Below are 18,820 nucleotides of genomic sequence, written 5' to 3'. Positions count from 1 at the left end.
GCTGGATTCGTGGAAGGAAGCTTTCATCACATTGATACCAAAATCGGAAATTGAGAAGACACAACTCAAGAACTATCGTCCCATCTCCCTTTTAAATGTGGATTACAAAATATGTGCAGATATCTTGGCAAGCAGACTTAAAAGAGTTTTAAATGAAGTAATTCATAAAGACCAGGCAGGCTTTCTCCCAGGTAGACATATGTTTGCTAACACAAGGAACATCATTGACATTTTGGAACTTTTGCAAACAAACATAAATACAAAAGCAGTGTTAATTTTTATAGATGCGGAGAAGGGCTTTGATAATATTTCTTGGAAATTTATGAAGGGAAATTTAAAAGAAATGGGAGTGGGACGGGGTTTTGAGAATGGGATTGATGCAATATATTCAGAACAGAAGGCAAAACTGATAGTTAACAAAGTGGTTACAGAAGAGTTTAAAATTGAAAAAGGTACACGACAAGGCTGCCCGATTTCCCCTTTGTTATTTATCTCGGTTCTGGAGGTGCTCTTGAATAGGATTAGAGGGGACCGGTTGGTGCAAGGGATTCAGGTCGGAGCGAAACAATATAAACTTAAAGCTTTTGCAGATGACCTAGTTTTGACTTTGCAGGAGCCAGAATCTAGTACAAAAAGAGTATTACAACTGATTCAAGACTTTGGTCGGGTGGCGGGATTTAAACTAAATAAACAGAAAACTAAGGTGTTGGGGAAAACCTTGACAGATACAGAGTCAGAACGGTTTCAGAGAGAAACAGAACTAACTGTGGTTAAAAAAGTAAAGTACCTAGGGGTAAATATAACAGCAAAAAATCTGAGTCTATTTAAGGATAACTATGAAAAATGTTGGTCTGAAATTAAGAGAGACTTGGACAGTTGGACAAAATTGAAGCTTTCTTTGTTAGGCCGAATTGCTGCTATTAAGATGAATGTATTGCCAAAGATGTTGTTTTTGTTTCAAACATTGCAAATTGTGGACAAGACGGAGTATTTCCGGAAGTGGCAGAGAGATATTTCTAAATTTGTCTGGCAGGGCAAAAAGCCCAGAATTAAGTTTAAGATATTAACTGACGCAAAAGAAAGAGGGGGCTTTGCCCTGCCAGACTTAAAGCTGTACTATGAAGCCGCAGCTTTCTGCTGGCTAAAAGACTGGCTACTTCTTGAAGACACTGATGTGTTGGATTTGGAAGGTGTTAACAACGCTTTTGGTTGGCATGCATACTTATGGTATGACAAAGTTAAGATCAATAAGGCCTTTAAGAACCATATTGTCAGGAAAGCAGTATTCAATGTCTGGACAAAATACAAAGACTTATTGGAAAACAAAACTCCGAGGTGGCTCTCCCCTCTGGAAGCTAAGGCCAGAAAAAGACCCAATATGGAGGCCAAATGGCCAAAATATTGGGAAATATTAGAAAAAGACGGTGACAATTGGAAATTGCAGAGTTTGGAGAAAATGAAGGGTAAAGTGTGAGACTGGTTACATTACGCCCAGATTAAAGAAGTTTTTAAAAATGACAAAAAACTAGGGTTCCAGGTGGAGAAATCGAAGTTGGAGACAGAATTGTTAGAACCAAAGACTAAGGTACTATCAAGAATGTATAACTTGCTGTTAAAATGGAACACACAAGACGAAATGGTTAAATCTGCTATGATAAAGTGGGCACAGGATATTGGGCATAACATGATGTTTGAGGACTGGGAAAGGTTGTGGACCACTGGGCTGAACTTCACTGCATGTAATGCTTTGAAGGAAAATGTAATGAAAATGATATACAGATGGTACATGACCCCAGTTAAACTTGCCAAAATATACCATTCGTCTGATAATAAATGCTGGAAATGTAAAGGAAATGAAGGAACATTCTTTCACCTCTGGTGGACTTGCCCTAAAGTGAAGGCCTTCTGGGAAATGATATATAACGAGTTGAAAAAGGTATTTAAGTATACCTTTACTAAGAAACCAGAGGCCTTCCTCCTGGGTATTGTCGGCCAGAAGGTGTTAAAGAAGGACCGAACATTCTTTATGTATGCAACAACGGCAGCAAGGATACTCATTGCCAAGAATTGGAAAACTCAAGATCTACCCACACTGGAAGAGTGGCAGATGCAACTGATAGACTATATGCAACTGGCGGAGATGACTGGCAGAATCCGAGACCTGGGAGAAGAAAGGATTGAAGAAGATTGGAAGAAATTTAAGATTTATTTACAAAGATATTGTAATTTGGCTGAATGTTAAGAAGGATGCTTGATCATAAATAATTGGCCACCACTAAATTAAACTGGAATTTGATGATAAGTGAGATCAAGGAAAATACAAACCCTTTGGGAGAATTATTAGACTATATTTAAATGAGTGGATATAAGATTGTAAACAAGATGATAATTTGCTTGAAAAAACTTTTCAACAATGTAAGTGGGAGCAGGAGACGTGAGGAAGTCTAAACAAGTTATGAAATTTTGTTATGATATAAGCAATGTTGTTTATTATTTATGTATTTTTTTTCACAAAAAATCGTAATAAATATTTATATAAAAAGACAACAGCCAATCCCCCAAGTGGGGAAAATTCCTGCCGTGCCCCTGTCCCAACAACACACGACACACGATGGCATAGCAAGGTCAATCACAAAATGCCCTAAAAGTAGGAAGAGGTGGGCGTGTGTTCCGATGCACGAGCCAAAAGAGGAAGCTCTGGGTCACATGCATGGACATATATAGGTCCCTTGAACCGTTTAGACTGCACCCCATTGGCCAGATTAAACCCAGCAATGAGGGACCTACCAATTGGGTGTTGTGGCTGTCCAATAGACCCACCCACAACCAGGAGGTCAGTCTCCAGGTCTCACCGCAACACGTGCCCTCTTTTAAAGGTATGGTCTGGATGTGACATTGGGCTAGGCTTGCCATATGTCAGGAAAATTCGTGACATGTCCTGCTTTTCAGGTGTAAAAATGGTGTCAGGGGAATTTTGCAGAATCAGTTAAATGTCAGGAAAAACCCGGATGTATGGCATTGCGATGGAAAAAGCAGCGGAAACAGCTCCAAAAGCATAAAATCACTATTTTGGGGGGAGGTTTCCCAAAAAAAGCTCAATAATTTGGGTTTGTTCCCACAATTTTGGTGGGTTCCTTAAAAAAAATGCTCAACAGGAATTTTACTTTTTGAACTACAGTGGTACCTCTGGTTATGTACTTAATTCATTCCGGAGGTCTGTTCTTAACCTGAAACCGTTCTTAATCTGAAGCACCACTTTAGCTAATGGGGCCTCCTGCTGCTGCTGCGCTGCCAGAGCATGATTTCTGTTCTCATCCTGAAGCAAAGTTCTTAACCCGAGGTGCTATTTCTGGGTTTGCGGAGTCTGTAACCTGAAGTGTCTGTAACCCGAGGTACCACTGTATGGCATCCCTACATACAAATGTACTGTTTTAGTGTTGTTAGCCGCCCTGAGCCCGGCTTCGGCTGGGGAGGGCGGGATATAAATAAAATTTATTATTATTATTATTATTATTATTATTATTATTATTATTATTACATTGGGCCTTACTGTTTCCCCCATTCTTATTTATGAGAGCAGCAGAGGAAGCATTCTGCTAGGGAGTTGGCTGCACCAAATGGGACCCCCAAAAGTAGCCTGGTGGTTTTCTCATCAAAGACCATCAACATTTCCAAGAGAATGGCCTGCACTCGCACACCAGCGAACAAGCTGTTAGCAGCAGAAGGAATGAGCTGAGCTTTAGAAAAGATTAGGCTGACTTGACCAGCTTCAAAGATCCATCTAATTTCCCTCATGTCTACGCTCAAGGAAGTAAGAAGCTACCCTGAGGACTAGAAGCTTAAAAGAAGATGAGCTTTGCTTGGCACCCTCTTAGATATTTCTGATATGACATTCTAAGATTAGAGAAGGAAGCTTAAGAACTGGGATATATGGGAAAGCTTTCTGCCTTTCTGCATGGCTAGCCCTTTCCTCTGTAGCGGGGCTCCAATCCCACTGCCAGGAGTAAGAACTGATTCCACAAAAGCTGATTAGAACAAAAAACTACATTGCGAAGCAGGGAGGCAAGTGAAGCTGCTACCACAAAGCACCTGAGTCAGCTAGATTGATCCTTCCTTGCTCCACCTGCCCATCACAGCAGCCACAAACATCAACTGGTCTGTATGAGTGAGTTCTTGGGAGGGAGGAAGCAGTGGAAGCAAAGATTCTCCAGAGCATTTTGCACTTGAGTTCCAGAGAGCCTTTTCATTAGCGTTTCCCATGAGCCTGGGCTAATATTTAAATGATCCAGCTAGCTGGGTGGGTGCTACCTGTGCACCCAGGACTTGTGGGATGTGATACATAAGAAGCAGTCAAATACAACATTCCTTGTTTTCCTAGAGTGGACATGCAGGGGAATGTTTGGTGCACCCAGTTGAAAACTTCCTGTTTCCTCCTGGGCTGGAACATCCTTCCTTTGCATGTGACTGAATGTGGGCGTGACATTACCTGTTCAGGTAACAAAAGGACAAGGCATGCAGCACACACTCTCTTTTGACTTCTCCATCGTTGGACCAGCTTTTTAGCTAGAAATGCTCTGTTGGCTTTCTCTGTTGGCTTTTTTAGCTAGAAATGCTCTGTTAGCTAGAAATGCTCTGTTGGCTTTCAGCCAACAGAGGACACTGAGATTATCCCCATAGGGGAAAGACCCACATGTATATATTTGTAATTAAGTCTGCCTTCAAGGATCCATCTGTGAACTGATGTGAGTAAACTTCTTTTATATACTTTAAACAAGATTGTGATGTGTTTATTCTTTTAAGAGGGATATAAGGGAAATTAAAAGGTTGCAACTCTGGGGTTGCACGCTCATTTTGCTCTATAGGCCAAGTGAGCCAGTGTTTGTCTGCAGATAGCTTCTGGGTCATGTGGCCAGCATGACTAAGCCGCTTCTGGCGAACCAGAGCAGTGCACAGAAACACCGTTTACCTTCCTGCCAGAGCAGTACCTATATATCTACTCACACTTTGACATGCTTTCAAACTGCTAGGTTGGCAGGAGCAGGGACCGAGCAATGGGAGTTCACCCAGTTGCAGGGATTCGAACCATCGACCTTCCGATTGGCAAGCCCTAGGCTCAGTGGTTTAGATCACAGCGCCACCCGCTTACCAGGAACTTAATAGTGAGAGGCTTACACAAGCCTGCAAGCAGCTATCTGCTGTGCGTTTAAAAGGGAATGTAAAACTCTGCTAAGTAAAAGAACTTGCTAGTGCAAGTTAGGAAGGATATTAATAAACAATATATTCTCTCCTGCCTCCCTGAACATTCCCACAGAACTGACACCCAGACAAGAGGCTGATATAGATTCCATGGGAAAGACCTATGCAATCAGCCTTCACCCACATGATTGGGTCCCTTGAATGTTAACCCCTACTACACATGGAAAATCAGCATCTTAGCAACTTGTAAAATGCCCCCATCACATGCTCCTGAGGCAACTGAGCATTGCCTCTTGTGGTGCCTCCAGCTACAAAGGCATTACATATTTATTGTCCATGTTTGCAAATCCCTTTTCCACAGCTACCATGAGGATTTGGGATAGAGCAGTGTATAACTATAAGCAAACAAACTGTACACCTTTTGTGACGTTGTAAAATGTGATAATGGGGGGAAACAATTTGCTTATTTGCTAGAAATGTCTGCTATCAAGCAAACTAAAAAGACGGTCCAATTAGCACGTACAGCAAACGATATGAAAATAAACTCTAATTGCACAGAAAAGGGAGGCATAAATAAGATGATGTTTGCATCTGTCATTGTCCTCCGCTAAGGGGCAGCTGAACTTGCTAACTACAGTGGCACAATTATCGCTTTGCATGCATTGGATAACATGCTTTGTTTGGGCAATGGGTTGTCTCCATGGAAGAAGCTCAAAGGTGCAATTCAACAGCAAAAAACTGCTTATTTCAGTTCTTGCCTAGAGCAATTTGAAGAATATGAATTGAACTCCCTTCCTGAAACATTCATGCCTTTTGAGTTCTCAGTGCTGTACTGTACTTTAGTAAGAATGAGCATCTCACTGAAGCTTCAGTTGATGAGAAGGGAGGATTCTCAGCTGGGTGCTATTGACTGCTTAACAGAAAATATATAAAAATGAAGAGGTATAACAGAGCTGCCTGTGCATTTCTCCTAAATGTGGAGGTTCCTGCTTGAGTGAAATAGTCACAGAATTCTGAGGGAACCACAATTACCCAGTAATTGTCAGTGCCAAGCAACAAACTTCCCTTTTGATATTTCCCACCCACCCACCCACCGCCGGCATCTGGACTCAAAGGTCTGGGGCACATTTCTGGCCGTAAAACAAGATGGGCATCAAGTCTTCTGAGCCTCCACAAGCAGGGGGTCATGGTGGCCTGAAAACACCTGAAGTAAAGACTCGCACATAGCCTGCTGGGATTGCCAGTTGGTGCTGCGCCTCCTGCCCTCCCCCCACTCAACAATCTGTGTAACCTATGCAAGGGTCACAGACAATATTTAGGACACGTATTTGTGTGAGAGAAGAGGGAGTTGCCCTTGGCAACTGTTGTTTATATAAATACTTAATACATCTATTTTTACTGAAATGTCCAATTAATCAGAAGTACCTTTTTACTCACAGATTTCCAATCAAACTGATTAATCAATTATGCATTGCAACTCTAGTTAAATCCAGTATATACCAGAAAAAAACCAGCTGCTAAGTGTCAATCTAGACATGATGGTGGCAACCGCATTTGGTTAATCACATCTCTGCCTAGTTTGCATTTTGATGTGGGATCTGATTATAAGATCACTAGGGATGTGAGGTGGAGGGGAACTGACCCCTTACCTCCCTAGGCTACCTGTGTCAAGCACTTCAGGCTAGGGAGAAGAGTTTGGGTGGCCAAACGTTCGACAATAAGGCAGGAAATGGGAGAGGGTTCAACTACCTTCAACTGCATGTCCCTGTTGATGTTATATCATCAGACTCCACCTGCCCACCTCCCACTTTTGCTCTGAATTGTTACCACCTGTGACAATTTGGAGCAATTCTGTTTCTGAATAATTTGAGTTGACAACAGAGGAGCGGTGTGCCCAGTTCCTTTCACACAGCTTTGCAAAAAACCAGTTGTGCCTCTTTGTCATTCCCACATCAGGGATATTCCAAAGAACCAGCTTTTATTAGCCATGCAATCAGTTTACTTACACAATATGACATGAGCTGGAGAAGCTGTTCTGACAGAGGTCATAGACGGATCGCAGCTCTGTAGCCAGTGCATTAAGATGCCATTGTTTGGCATGTCTGTTTGGCTTCCCCTTGGCTCTCGCAGAGATATGTGGATTCTGGCATCTGTTGACATCGGTGCGGGGGGGAGAGGATAATAAAATATTCTTCAGATGTTTCAGAGAATAAGGCTGTGCAAGGCAGAAGAAGGATTATGAGTGACGGAAGTTCAACCATTTGTGTTGTTCAAGAGGTGTAGGCTTCATGTTTGCGTTGCCCCAGTTGCCCCCAGCTCCAGCTCTGGCGCTGAGGGAGCTGTCAGGAACTGTTTTCATGTTCCTGAAGTGTAGTGTTGACACTACAGAGGCAGAAGAAGATGAGGCCTGCCACTTCAAGCGCTCTAGTTATCAAGGATTAGGTTTGAGAAGCCCCACTTCAGATAAGTATTTCACATGTATGAAGGTTTCATCTTTCCTCAGAAAACAAAGTCGAGGTGGAGGGTGTTCAGACTTCAAAAGTTGTTTTCCTGTGAATGTACACATAAAGCACCAGTGTGATATTTCCGATTTCTAGGAAGATGTTACATTGCAGTGGGTTCAAAACGAAAACTTTCCTCCCCACCTCACAATGAAAACATGACGTGGAATGAGATGGGGAATTTGAGCATGCATTTGAATACATAACATAGAATCATGTCATTAGCATGTACACTCAATGCCTTGAGTCCCCCTCAGGGAAAAAGATTGGGTATTGTGATGGGATAATGAGCTGCTTGTGCGTAAAGCTTGATCCCTCCGGGTTTTGGCTGGTCAGCCAACCTAAGTCTCTAACGGAGCCCCCAAAGCATGACTCCGTCAGTCGCTGGTAGAATCCGACAGTGGGCGTCTACGGAACTTACTCCAACATAAAAGCTGTTTGACGGACATGCGCCTCCTGGACTCTCTGCGTGACAGCTTCCGGAGAGGGGTGGGGGTTGCTAAAGGGGGTCTTGTTACCTCCTCACTGTTCTCACTGGAAGTATCCCAGAGCCTCCCCTCTGACTCCCTTTCCCTTTGAGCTCCTGCTCTCCCCCTACTGGTTCCCTCTTCTGCTGCAGAGTCTCTCCTATTCTCCTGGAGCCTTTCTACCACCTGTTCTTCCGATGGCAGTTCCCTGACAGGTATAAATAAATAAGATTCATGTCAAAGGCAGAAATCCTCTTCTCTTCTCTTCTCTTCTCTTCTCTTCTCTTCTCTTCTCTTCGAGGGTGGTGGCTGTTTGACCTGTGCTGTTAATATTGCTGTAGTTATTGTGAGTAATATAGATTACTCTGCTTGTTCATATTAACAGTTCAATATGAATTTATCCTCTGAAACATGGTTGCTGTACATCTCAAATTTCTTTTGAACACACCCACCCACCCAAATACCACTCCTGTTATTGCACTGAATGTAGTAAAGGTAAAGGTAAAGGGACCCCTGACCATTAGGTCCAGTCGCTGCCGACTCTGGGGTTGCGGCACTCATCTTGCTTTATTGGTTGAGGGAGCCGGCATACAGCTTCCGGGTCATGTGGCCAGCATGACTAAGCTGCTTCTGGCAAACCAGAATGATTGTAATGTAGAAAAAACAATGGGAAAATGAATTACTACCTTTTTTTAACAAATTAGAGAAAATAAGATAAGCAGAAGAAAATAGAAAGATTGAAAATGGTAACCATGGAAGGGTGGAGGGAAGTCAAGGGATTCAGAGAATTTTAATTGAAGAGGTGAATGATGTGTCTGTAATTAAATTTCTTATGCAAAACTTAATAAAAATATATTTATAAAAATAAATGCATGTCGTGCATCTGAAAAAATAAAAAAGAAGAAATTTTGTAAAAAACCTACTTCACATTACTTTTAAGTACGAATTTGAAGAGCCTTCAAATTTTCATATTAATGGAGAACGTTTGACTGAATTTATACCGTTGAGATTTGTAACTCAGTGAACAAATTATGAATTACAAGATAGCTGCTAATAGCCACCTTTATCCATTCCTGTGTCTAGTTATCTAAAGAAAAACTGACTTAAATGTGGAGTGAAGCTTTTGGACTTTTTTATTCCTACCTTTTTTGTTTATGGTGTATGGAATGATCCTTTGTTTCATTAAGTAATTCTAAAAGCAGAACAGAACATCTTTGAAAGCTGGCTGTTCTGAGCCTTGATTTGAAACAAAATCAGCAGAAAGGCTTAATAAATATCAGCTCACAGACGATAATTCTGTTGATTCACTGGAGCAAATGGGGCTATACTCAAATGTGTATCTCCTTATGGCTGAATTTCCCTATTTTTGTTTTGTTTTATTTCTCTCACCCACATTTATATTCCCATAATTTATTAGCCTTGGAAGTTGAGAAGGAAGACAAGGCAAAAATGTAAAACTTGAAGACATCTCTCTCCCTTCCCCCTCCCCCCAAAATAATGTCAGAAGACATTAAGGGGGAAAAGATGAAAGTGGATTTTATTCAGTATAAATTAACAGCTGGCTGCACTGCAATTTCACTTAGAGGTCTTTATGTGTTGATTCCCTTTTAATTAATGCAGTAGGTAGAACTACAGCTGGTTGATGTTTCCTGGGGCTCTCTGTTCTTTCATCATTATAAACATGCCTATATGCCATGGCTCTGTTTCCGATGTCCTCCCCCCTGCTGCATGATAATTCTTACTTTCCCCTTTCTTCAGTTGCAAAGCTCCAAGTTCTTTCTCCATCATGGGATTTCATAAGTAAATAAATGTGTTATTTAAGAAACATACACAAAAACTCCCCACCACTTCTGTGATTTTTAATTAGGATTGAAAATGTTGTCATCATAAAAGGACAGCTTTATGCACTGGATCAAGAAACAGATAAAACAGGGTCTTTCCTAAGAACATTCATGCTATAGTCATTATAGCGAGGAATGTCAGAGGAATCTGCAGAAAACGGACTGCCAAGCAGATTTCCTTCTGCCCACTCATTTGACTCATAGATTCATGCTGTGGAACCTTTTCGCCTTAGTTCTCTACTACAAAGTGTGTTCTCCTTCATAGAGAGCATGTGTTGCGGTGGGGTCTAACAGGCCACCCCTCTGTTGCTGGGCGAGTTAGTATGGATGACCATCCGCAGTGATTGGTCTGCTTGGGTTTCTGGAGAGATTTTGATGTTGCCAATTTGTGGGATGGGCCCAAGGTTATATATACTGGGCATGCAACTTTCAGCATCCTCTTTTGCTGCGTGCATCAGATCACCCACCCACCCTCCCTGAATTGGGGATTTTGCGCTTGACCTTGCTATGCCTGTCATGGAGTAATCTCCTTTGGGGGCAGGGGCCTGGTAGGAATTTTGTCCATCTGGCTGATTGGCTGGGGCCCATAGGCGCCGACTCCATGGGGCCTGAGGGGGCCCGAGCCCCCTCAAAAATTCGTTTGGAGGGGCTTTGCCCCCCCAATAATTTAAGAAAATTATTAGTTATATTATGCTTTGTAAAATCACAAAATTATGTTGGTATTTTTTATTTTCCTTGTTTGACGATAGTTACCTTTTAAAATACATTCAGTAATGAGTTAAAACAAAGCCACTTCCGATCTAGAGAGGGGGTGGGGTTGCGGGCTCTCGACCCATCAACAATCTCGCGGGGCTGGCGTCAGCCCCGCGAGAAGCGGGGATTCCCCCTAGCTCATTAATATTCACTGCCCACGGCGGCAGCCAATTGGCTGCCGCAAAGGGCGGGATCTCACAGGTTCACTTAAGGTCGGGGCAGCCCGGGGCTCGCCCCTTTCGTTCCCCCAGCAGCAGCGGTTTGGAGGTCTTGGGCCCACCCAATATTTTTTATAAGTCGGTATAGGCCCCCGCCCCCCCCCCAATATTTTTTATAAGTCGGCGCCCCTGCTGGTGCCATTTGGTTTTTGCCTACTGCGTAGCAAATCGTCACAACCTGTAAGGTTGCGGTTAGGCATTGGTTAATTTTTGGTTGGTGGAGGGGATGTGGTTGGCAGCGCCTGCCCCTCCAATGCTGCTGCTGCAATGGAATTGCATTGAAGGAATCCAGGGGTTTGCCATGCTTTCGTCCGAATCCCTGGCATGGGGCTTTGGCCACACAAGCCCCTGGGAGCATGTGGGGAGAGGTGAGGGCCTGGGGCTCAGCTCCATTTTTCCCCCAATATTGTTTTCCCTTACTGGCTTTCGCTGGAATCCGGAAGTCAGTTCTGTCCCTGGGCAAGGACAGATAGTCATAACCAACGCCTAACCAACCACTCATATTTATGTATTTTAATAAAGTTGTGGCCAAAATTTTGCCAAAAACCTTAAACAAAAATTCTGTGTGAATTGTGATTCATTTTGGGGTGGCTTGGGGACCTCAACATGCAAATACTGTTGTTGTTCCCATGTGCAAACAGGTGTGGATTGCACTCCCATTTTGCAGTAAGGACATAGCGGAACTCAAGAGAGGGGAGCCAGAAGGCAAACAGGTGGGAGCGCAACACCAAGGGGGAGGGTCTCAGATCATGAGGGCTGTGCATAGCAGAGGGTGCCAGGGAATCTCTGAGCATGAGCATGGTTCAGGAGGGGACCGTGATGGGACACATAGACAGGGTAAGCATGCAGAGCCTTGGGCAGCTCAATGGGGGTGGGAATAACAGGCACTAGTGCATCTTCAAGAGCTGGCATTACAACAAGAGAATGGAACAGGGTATCAGGAGGTTCTGGATGAAAACTGGGTGAGGAACACCACAGAAAGATGGTCTCTCTTACCTGGCCCCAGATGATCCTGCTCTGCTGCAGGTGTGGCCATGGGTAGCTGCAGCTGCGGTGTGACATTGTTCAGCACCACACAGTTGACCGGAACGTTCACCATTTTCATGGGAGAATGGTCACACATGCTCCCTATCATGGAGGCAGAGAACTGCCACTTGACTATCCCAAATGCCAAGTTGATCACCATACTTGTGGGGCCTTGCAGGCAGGCAGCCAGCACTCGGCACAGATTTCCATCCAGATGGAAAGCTAGGATGCACTCAATGTTGGATGGACTAAGACACAGCATGGCTCCTCTGCTCCCAATGGCACATCAGTTGGTCCAGCATAGACACCAGGAGGATGGGTGCATACAACTGGATTGAAAATGGGGCATCTTGCGAAGCAGCTTGGTGGGGGAAGGAACAGATTTATGAGTGGGAGGCTGTGGTTGGGCACGCAAGGTATGCACACCATGGTGCCACCCGCTGCCCCGTCCTGTCCCTGCGAGCACAGGCAAGTGCCACAGCACCGCAAACTTCTGCACAGGTCAAGCATTCTAAGCTCTGTGATGTTGCAGTTGCCAGTAGCCGATGATAAGGGCCAAACCTGATGGGACAGGTCTTGGCAGAGCCAAAGGCATCACAGAGGACAAGCCGAGTTGTGCTGGTTTTCTCTCCACTCTCCTCCCAGCAGTACAACATAGGGGGCAGCCATTTCGTTGTACAGTTCTACCTTGTTTTGCAGCCGGAATCCGTTCCGGAGCCCTGACCACTAGCCAAAAAGGACTCAGGACAAAGCGATTTAACACTTCTGCGCATGCATGAGCAGCAAACCCGGAAGTAACCCATTCAGGTACTTCCAGGTTTGTTGCAGGCATCCCCTGGAATGGATGCTAGACAAGGCGGCCGTTTGCAGAAGTACTACTGTACATAAAATGACTGTACATTAAATGCACAGAATTGCACAGGAAGTGACAGCCTGCTTCCTGTACCATTTTGAAAAATAAATGGCTTTTATCTAGTACAACAGAGGTTCTGTGCTTTGGAATAGCTTTACACAGTTAAAACCATATATATATGGAACAGCCCTCAGTACATCTCTAGCCCTTAATTTGGTGCATTTTTGTGGTTTTTATTATTGTGTTGTCCTAAAAAACATCCACAAAGAAAAGGGGAGGTATGTACTCTGGGACATCCACAGACCAAAGCATAATACGGTGGACAGGGATAGATTCCACCAATCATTAGTTAGGTGATCTTTCTTCTTTATGGTGAATATGGCTGAAATGTGGCTGATCTGATGGATAACCCTTTTATTCAAACTTTCTCCACATCCCAGTACTGCCAGAGCCCTTAAGTTGGAACTGGTCCAGATTTCCTGTAACTACTTGGGCAGCATATCAGATGATCTAAGAACATGTCATTTCATTCATTCTTATTGTTTTACTTTTGACTTTCTTTGGAGTACCAAGGCTGACCTTATCAAATTTAAATCAACCCTACACAATTCATTGCGGCTTCTGTGGAAGTCTGTTTTTCACAACCGCATTGCTCTTAATGCAATGAGAACAATGCTCTTTGGATACATGAAGGCTTTTTATCTGACAGTAAAAAAAGAAGGAGGAAAGGGAGGTACAAACGGAGAGGAAGGAGGGGGAAATAAATATGTAATGTTGATCTTTGGGTTCCTCCTGCTCTGGCGTTGAGTATGTGATCTGGCTGATGATGTCAGGCATTGCAGATATCAGGTACGGTTGTAAAATTGGCATTTCTATACAGTGGTACCTTGGTTTACAACCATAATCCATTCTGGAGGTCTGGTTGTAAACCAGAACAAGTTGCAACCCAAGGCGTGCTTTTGCCAATGGGGTCTCCCCCCCAAAAAAAATGGGTTGTAATCCAAAAAAAGGGACACGTACGTCAGGGTTTGAGGTGGTTGTAATCCAAAACGGTTGTAATCCAAAGCGGTTGCAAACCAAGGTACCACTGTACTTGGAAAGGAATTCATATGCTATGCCCTCCATGAACCAGAATCATCTCAACCCCCGAACAGGCAAGTAGGTCATATAAAGGAGCTCAAGTTAAAAGGTTGCTGGTATCTATTTATTACAAGGGACACAGGTGAAGCTGTGGGTTAAACCACAGAGCCTAGGGCTTGCTGATCAGAAGGTCAGCGGTTCGAATCCCCATGACAGGGTGAGCTCCCGTTGCTCGGTCCCTGCTCCTGCCAACCTAGCAGTTCGAAAGCATGGCAAAGTGCAAGTAGATAAATAGGTACCACTCCAGTGGGAAGGTAAACGACATTTCCGTGCGCTGCTCTGGTTTGCCAGAAGTGGCTTAGTCATGCTGGCCACATGACCTGGAAGCTGTACGCCGGCTCCCTCAGCCAATAAAGCGAGATGAGCACCGCAACCCCAGAGTCATCTGCGACTGGACCTAACGGTCAGGGGTCCCTTTACCTTTACTATCTATTTATTACAGGTATCTTCTTGCATTCCACCAAGAAGCTCAAGGTTTTTTATGGGGTTCTCCATCTCCTCTTTTGTCCTCACCTCAACCCTGTGAAGTAGGTGAACTTCTCATGGAGTATCTGAGAGTTCTCTCTGGCTAATCCTGTTAATAAACTGTGCATTTTGAGTGTCCCATTCAGTTGATTGACTGACTGTCATGGAGGTGAGGTATGGCAGTAAACTGAGGTCAGACTTAGCTTGAAAGAGTCTGAAGGACTAAATGTGAACTGAGCCAGACTTTTCAAGCAGCTGAATTTCAATCTTCACAGAAGCAGCTGACTGGGTTGGGCAAAACTGTTCCACTCATTTCCTACCAGGTGGGCTGCTGTTAGAAGAATATAGGAACTACTGCAAGTCATCAGAAAAACCTGACAGGCCTTTTCACTGGAAGTCCTTCCCCTTTTATATAAATTTTATATCACTTGATATTAATTTTATATGGATTTTTTTTTGGAGGATGTGTTTTAGGATACCAGTAGCCTATGTATCTTACTGTATTGTTATCCCTGGTCTGATAAAGAGGTTTCAAGTCCCTCAACTTAAGGTGTGGGTGCAAATTTCAGTCCCGTCCAATTCCATCAGATTTGGTTGAAACTAAATTTTGTTGGATTTTGTCCAAATGCCTTTGAAATGAAATGTAACACACACACACACTTTCTGGCTAACCACAGCTATTTAGGTTTTTAGGTGCAAAACCCATTATGGATGAGATCCCCAGTTCCTTTGCAGTACTGATTAATAGCTCTTTTTGTGCCTTATTGTTAGGACTGCCGCTAGGTCCCAGCTCACAGAGGACCAACGCCCAGTGGATGTTATATACAAAAGTCTTTATTAAAGTTTAGTTTCCATTTCCAAGCTCTGGGCGCACAGACCCACGTCTCGACGCTAGACCGGCTAAGTCCCCTCTGACTCACTGCTCCACCCACACCAGTTTAAGATTCTAGCCCGGCTCCACCTCCTACGCTGTTCTTTCCTTCGCTGGGTCTTTCTGCCCTCTGGGGTTCCCTCCTTCCTGGACTCCTCTGACGATGAGCCTCCTGAGTCTTGCCCCTCCCTCCGGCGGGCTTTAGGACCTGGCTCCCTTTCCGGGCTCCCTGCTGTGCCGCGCTCCTGTACATTTGAACTTGGCGCGCGCGCCCAGCCGGTGACTTTCCTTCTGACCGTTTCCCCGCTTCCTGATGTGGGCGTTGCCAAACCTGACTCCTCTCCTCCCTCTGGTGGTGAGGACACTGGTCCCGACTCCTGGGACTCCCCCTCCCCACTGCGCTCTGGTGGAGACGCTGGTCCTGATCTCCAACTGCTGCTCAGGGACTCCCCGCTGGCCCCTTCCTCCTGGGGCTTCCCCCCTGGAGCCCCCTTCGCTCTGGCCACCGGCGCTCCCTTCTGTGAGTCCTCCGATTCGCTAGAGAGGCTTGTGGAATAACTCTGGCCACTGTCACTGCCTGCGCCCCCCTTGTACTCCTCCTCCTCACTCTCCATTTGCTCCCCCTCCTGTGTCTCTCCTTCTGAACCCCTGACACTTATGATAGACTTCTTGCTCCTTTATCTTAACCCATTTGCCACCACTGTTTTTTGATTGCCTCCTACCTGTTCCAAGAGGAAAGGAAGTTGATGATGGATTTGCATAATTAAATATGCAGACTTTTGTAAATTCACTTGTTCAATTTTCTAATACCATTCAGAGACGCTGCCTTCAAAAATTGGCAGGCTAATGCCCAGGCAGATGAATGGAAGTTGCCAACATTTGTCATTTTCCATAAAAGCAGTGATTCAGATATGCCAAGAAGTAATTTAATGATCAACCTACTGTCACCTGCTACTGAAGCTATCTTCATAATTACCCTAAATGGCCTATGGCTAAAATCTGAATGTGAATTTCCTGATGACAAAGTGGAGTTTTCCCCGCAGCGCTCAGTAAAAATAGAAACAAAACAATATGTTCAGCACAGTTGCTTGAGTTCAGGGAATGAAGGTAATTTCCACCCTCCCTTCCCAACAGGTGGGTGGGGTTTGCGACACTGAGCAGGCTTACCTGGTCTGGTGCCTCCCACCTGGGTTAGGGCGGCTATCGTCCTGGCCTGGGAGTACAATGGATGGCCAGCTGGGGGTGGGGCGAGGGCCAAGGGAAAGAGGCCGACCCCTTTGGCCAAACCTCACTTTGTTTCCTCCTCTTCCAGGTTCACCCACCCATCCCTCCCAAATTAATAATATTTTATTGCAGCCTAATGTTTTGCGTTCCAGGTCAGCGGGCACTGCTATGGTCGTAAGATGGTTGCTGTATTCAGAACCGGGAAGGAATTTTCCCTGCATTGGCAAGTTTTGCCTTCCTCGTCACATATCGTCACAACTTAGGCGTATCTTTTTGTTTTTGTTTTTAAATAGTTTTATTAATTCCAACATAACAAATTATCAAACCATATAATCACATACATTATTTCCCCCCTTCCATCCCTCCCTCCCTCCCCCCCACCAGAGACTTCCCTCAGCTCCTCTCTGCACATATTATTCTCTGCATGTTATAAAATTATATATATCCTTGTTGAATGGTCACTGTAAAATGTGAAGATTCATTATTGTTTCACAAGTTGTGTATGTCTTTAAGGGCCAGGGCAAATAACGATACCCAGTCTTACAGCTGTGAAACATAGCAGGTGCTGCTTGGTTGTGTTAATTAAGCTGTGTCAGCATTTGGGCATAGTATATAAGGAGCAGCACCTAGCTCTCTCATTACCCTGGGGGTTGGGTCATGTTTGTTGTCGTTATCTTTAGTGTAAAAGAAGTTTTTGTTTTGTTATTAAAACCTTGTTAAATTTATTTTTGAGTTCCTTGTTATGCATGGTCTCCCCAGCACACTCTCTGCAGCGCTACTAAACTGCAAATAGCCAACAATCCTTTTTTTAAAAAAAGATATTTATTGAAGTTTTACAAACAAAAGAAAGTTACAGAATAAGAAAAGAAAAAGAAAAAGAAAAAAGATACAAAAATACAAACAAAAATACAAAATACATGAAAAAAAAAATTAAAAACAGATCAATCTTTTCGTGTCTTATATTTCAATTACTTGTTTCCTGACCTCCTCACACCTCCCTTTTTTCTGTTTCAGTTCACATAGTTAATTTAGCAAATCCTTTCCCTCTTTATTTTTATCTTAATTCTATATCTTAACATATTAAAACTTCGTATCTTCATCTGATTATCAATCCATTTTTACATATTCTTTTTAACTTTGTTGCTAAAGCCATTTCATTTCAATCCAACATCATTTTAACATTCATTAATTTTACAATGTTTCTGTAGATAGTTTTTAAATTTATTCCAATCTTCTTCCACCAACTCTTCTCCCTGGTCTCGGATTCTGCCAGTCATTTCTGCCAATTCCATATAGTCTATCACTTTCATCTGCCATTCTTCCAAGGTGCCTTGTCTATCTATCATGTTATCAACCAATAAATTTGTGAATGTTTATTCAAAACCTGCCAAGGAGTCCAGTTCATCTTGTTGTCCTTTTAGATAATTTGTAAAAAGCTCCCATTCTTCCTGGCAACTTTGGCAGTTTTTAGGGCCTTGGCAAGGTCTATCTTCAAGTTGGGGGGGGAAGCATTTCATGCAACCCCCCCCCCCATTTAGCGGCGTTTGCGGGGGCCGTTAAAGGGTTGATTGTGGGAGTCCCTGGGCCTAGAGCGGTGGCATGTAGGATAAACTCCCAGCTGAGGTAAGGTGGGAGGGCACGCTGTGTAAGTTCGTGCTTTACAGTCCCCCCCCCATTGCCCTGCACATCCTCAGTCCCAGTTGGGCTGAGAGGGTTACATGACAAGGCCTAAGCCAAGTTTCCCACATTCTGAAGTTCAGTAAAGTTGTGGCTCACCCCACTGCGGAGATTCGAACCGCCGACCTTCAGACCAGCATGGACGGCAAGCCCAAGAGGCTCAGTGGTTTAGACCACAGCGCCACCTGCGTCTCTATGGGAAAGGTATTAGACAGGAAACAAAACCAGAAATGTAAGGGTCATAGGTTCAGGATATTCTGCAGAACCAGGAAGCACTCCTCAGAAGGGTCAACTGAACCATAAGATATGGAAGCTCCAATAGTCTGAGGCTGATTGTTTGTTTTGAAATAAATAAATCTTCAAGCTAATTACGACTTGCACACTGTGTTATCAAGCCTGGGCTCCTGATACCTGCTTTCTAGCCACAGGGCAATTGAGACTGTGGGCGAGCTCTTTGCCAACATAATCCTGTACAGCTGCCAGTTTGGTCAATGTGAATATTCCTTGATCTGCTGCCCAGGATGTGTTGATCCATTTTGTACCCACCATGGGACACTAAACAATCAATAGTGGCCTTTTTTGTGTCTC

At 44.0% G+C, this 18,820-nt stretch overlaps 1 long non-coding RNA gene across 1 annotated transcript in view; it reads right to left on the bottom strand.

The window, feature by feature from the left end:
• Nucleotides 1-18,820, bottom strand: part of LOC310830293 — a 53,380-nt gene that overhangs the window by 19,930 nt on the left and 14,630 nt on the right. The window contains exon 2 of the long non-coding RNA XR_014557550.1: nucleotides 2,020-2,161. This is a non-coding gene — a long non-coding RNA (uncharacterized lncRNA). The remainder of the gene's footprint in view (nucleotides 1-2,019; nucleotides 2,162-18,820) is intronic.

The sequence above is a fragment of the Podarcis gaigeae genome (assembly GCF_964106915.1).
Source record: "Podarcis gaigeae genome assembly, chromosome: 13".
Taxonomy (NCBI): Eukaryota; Metazoa; Chordata; class Lepidosauria; order Squamata; family Lacertidae; genus Podarcis; species Podarcis gaigeae.
The sequence above is the reverse complement of the archived record's forward strand: the minus strand, read 5'-3'. Positions and strand labels throughout refer to the sequence as shown.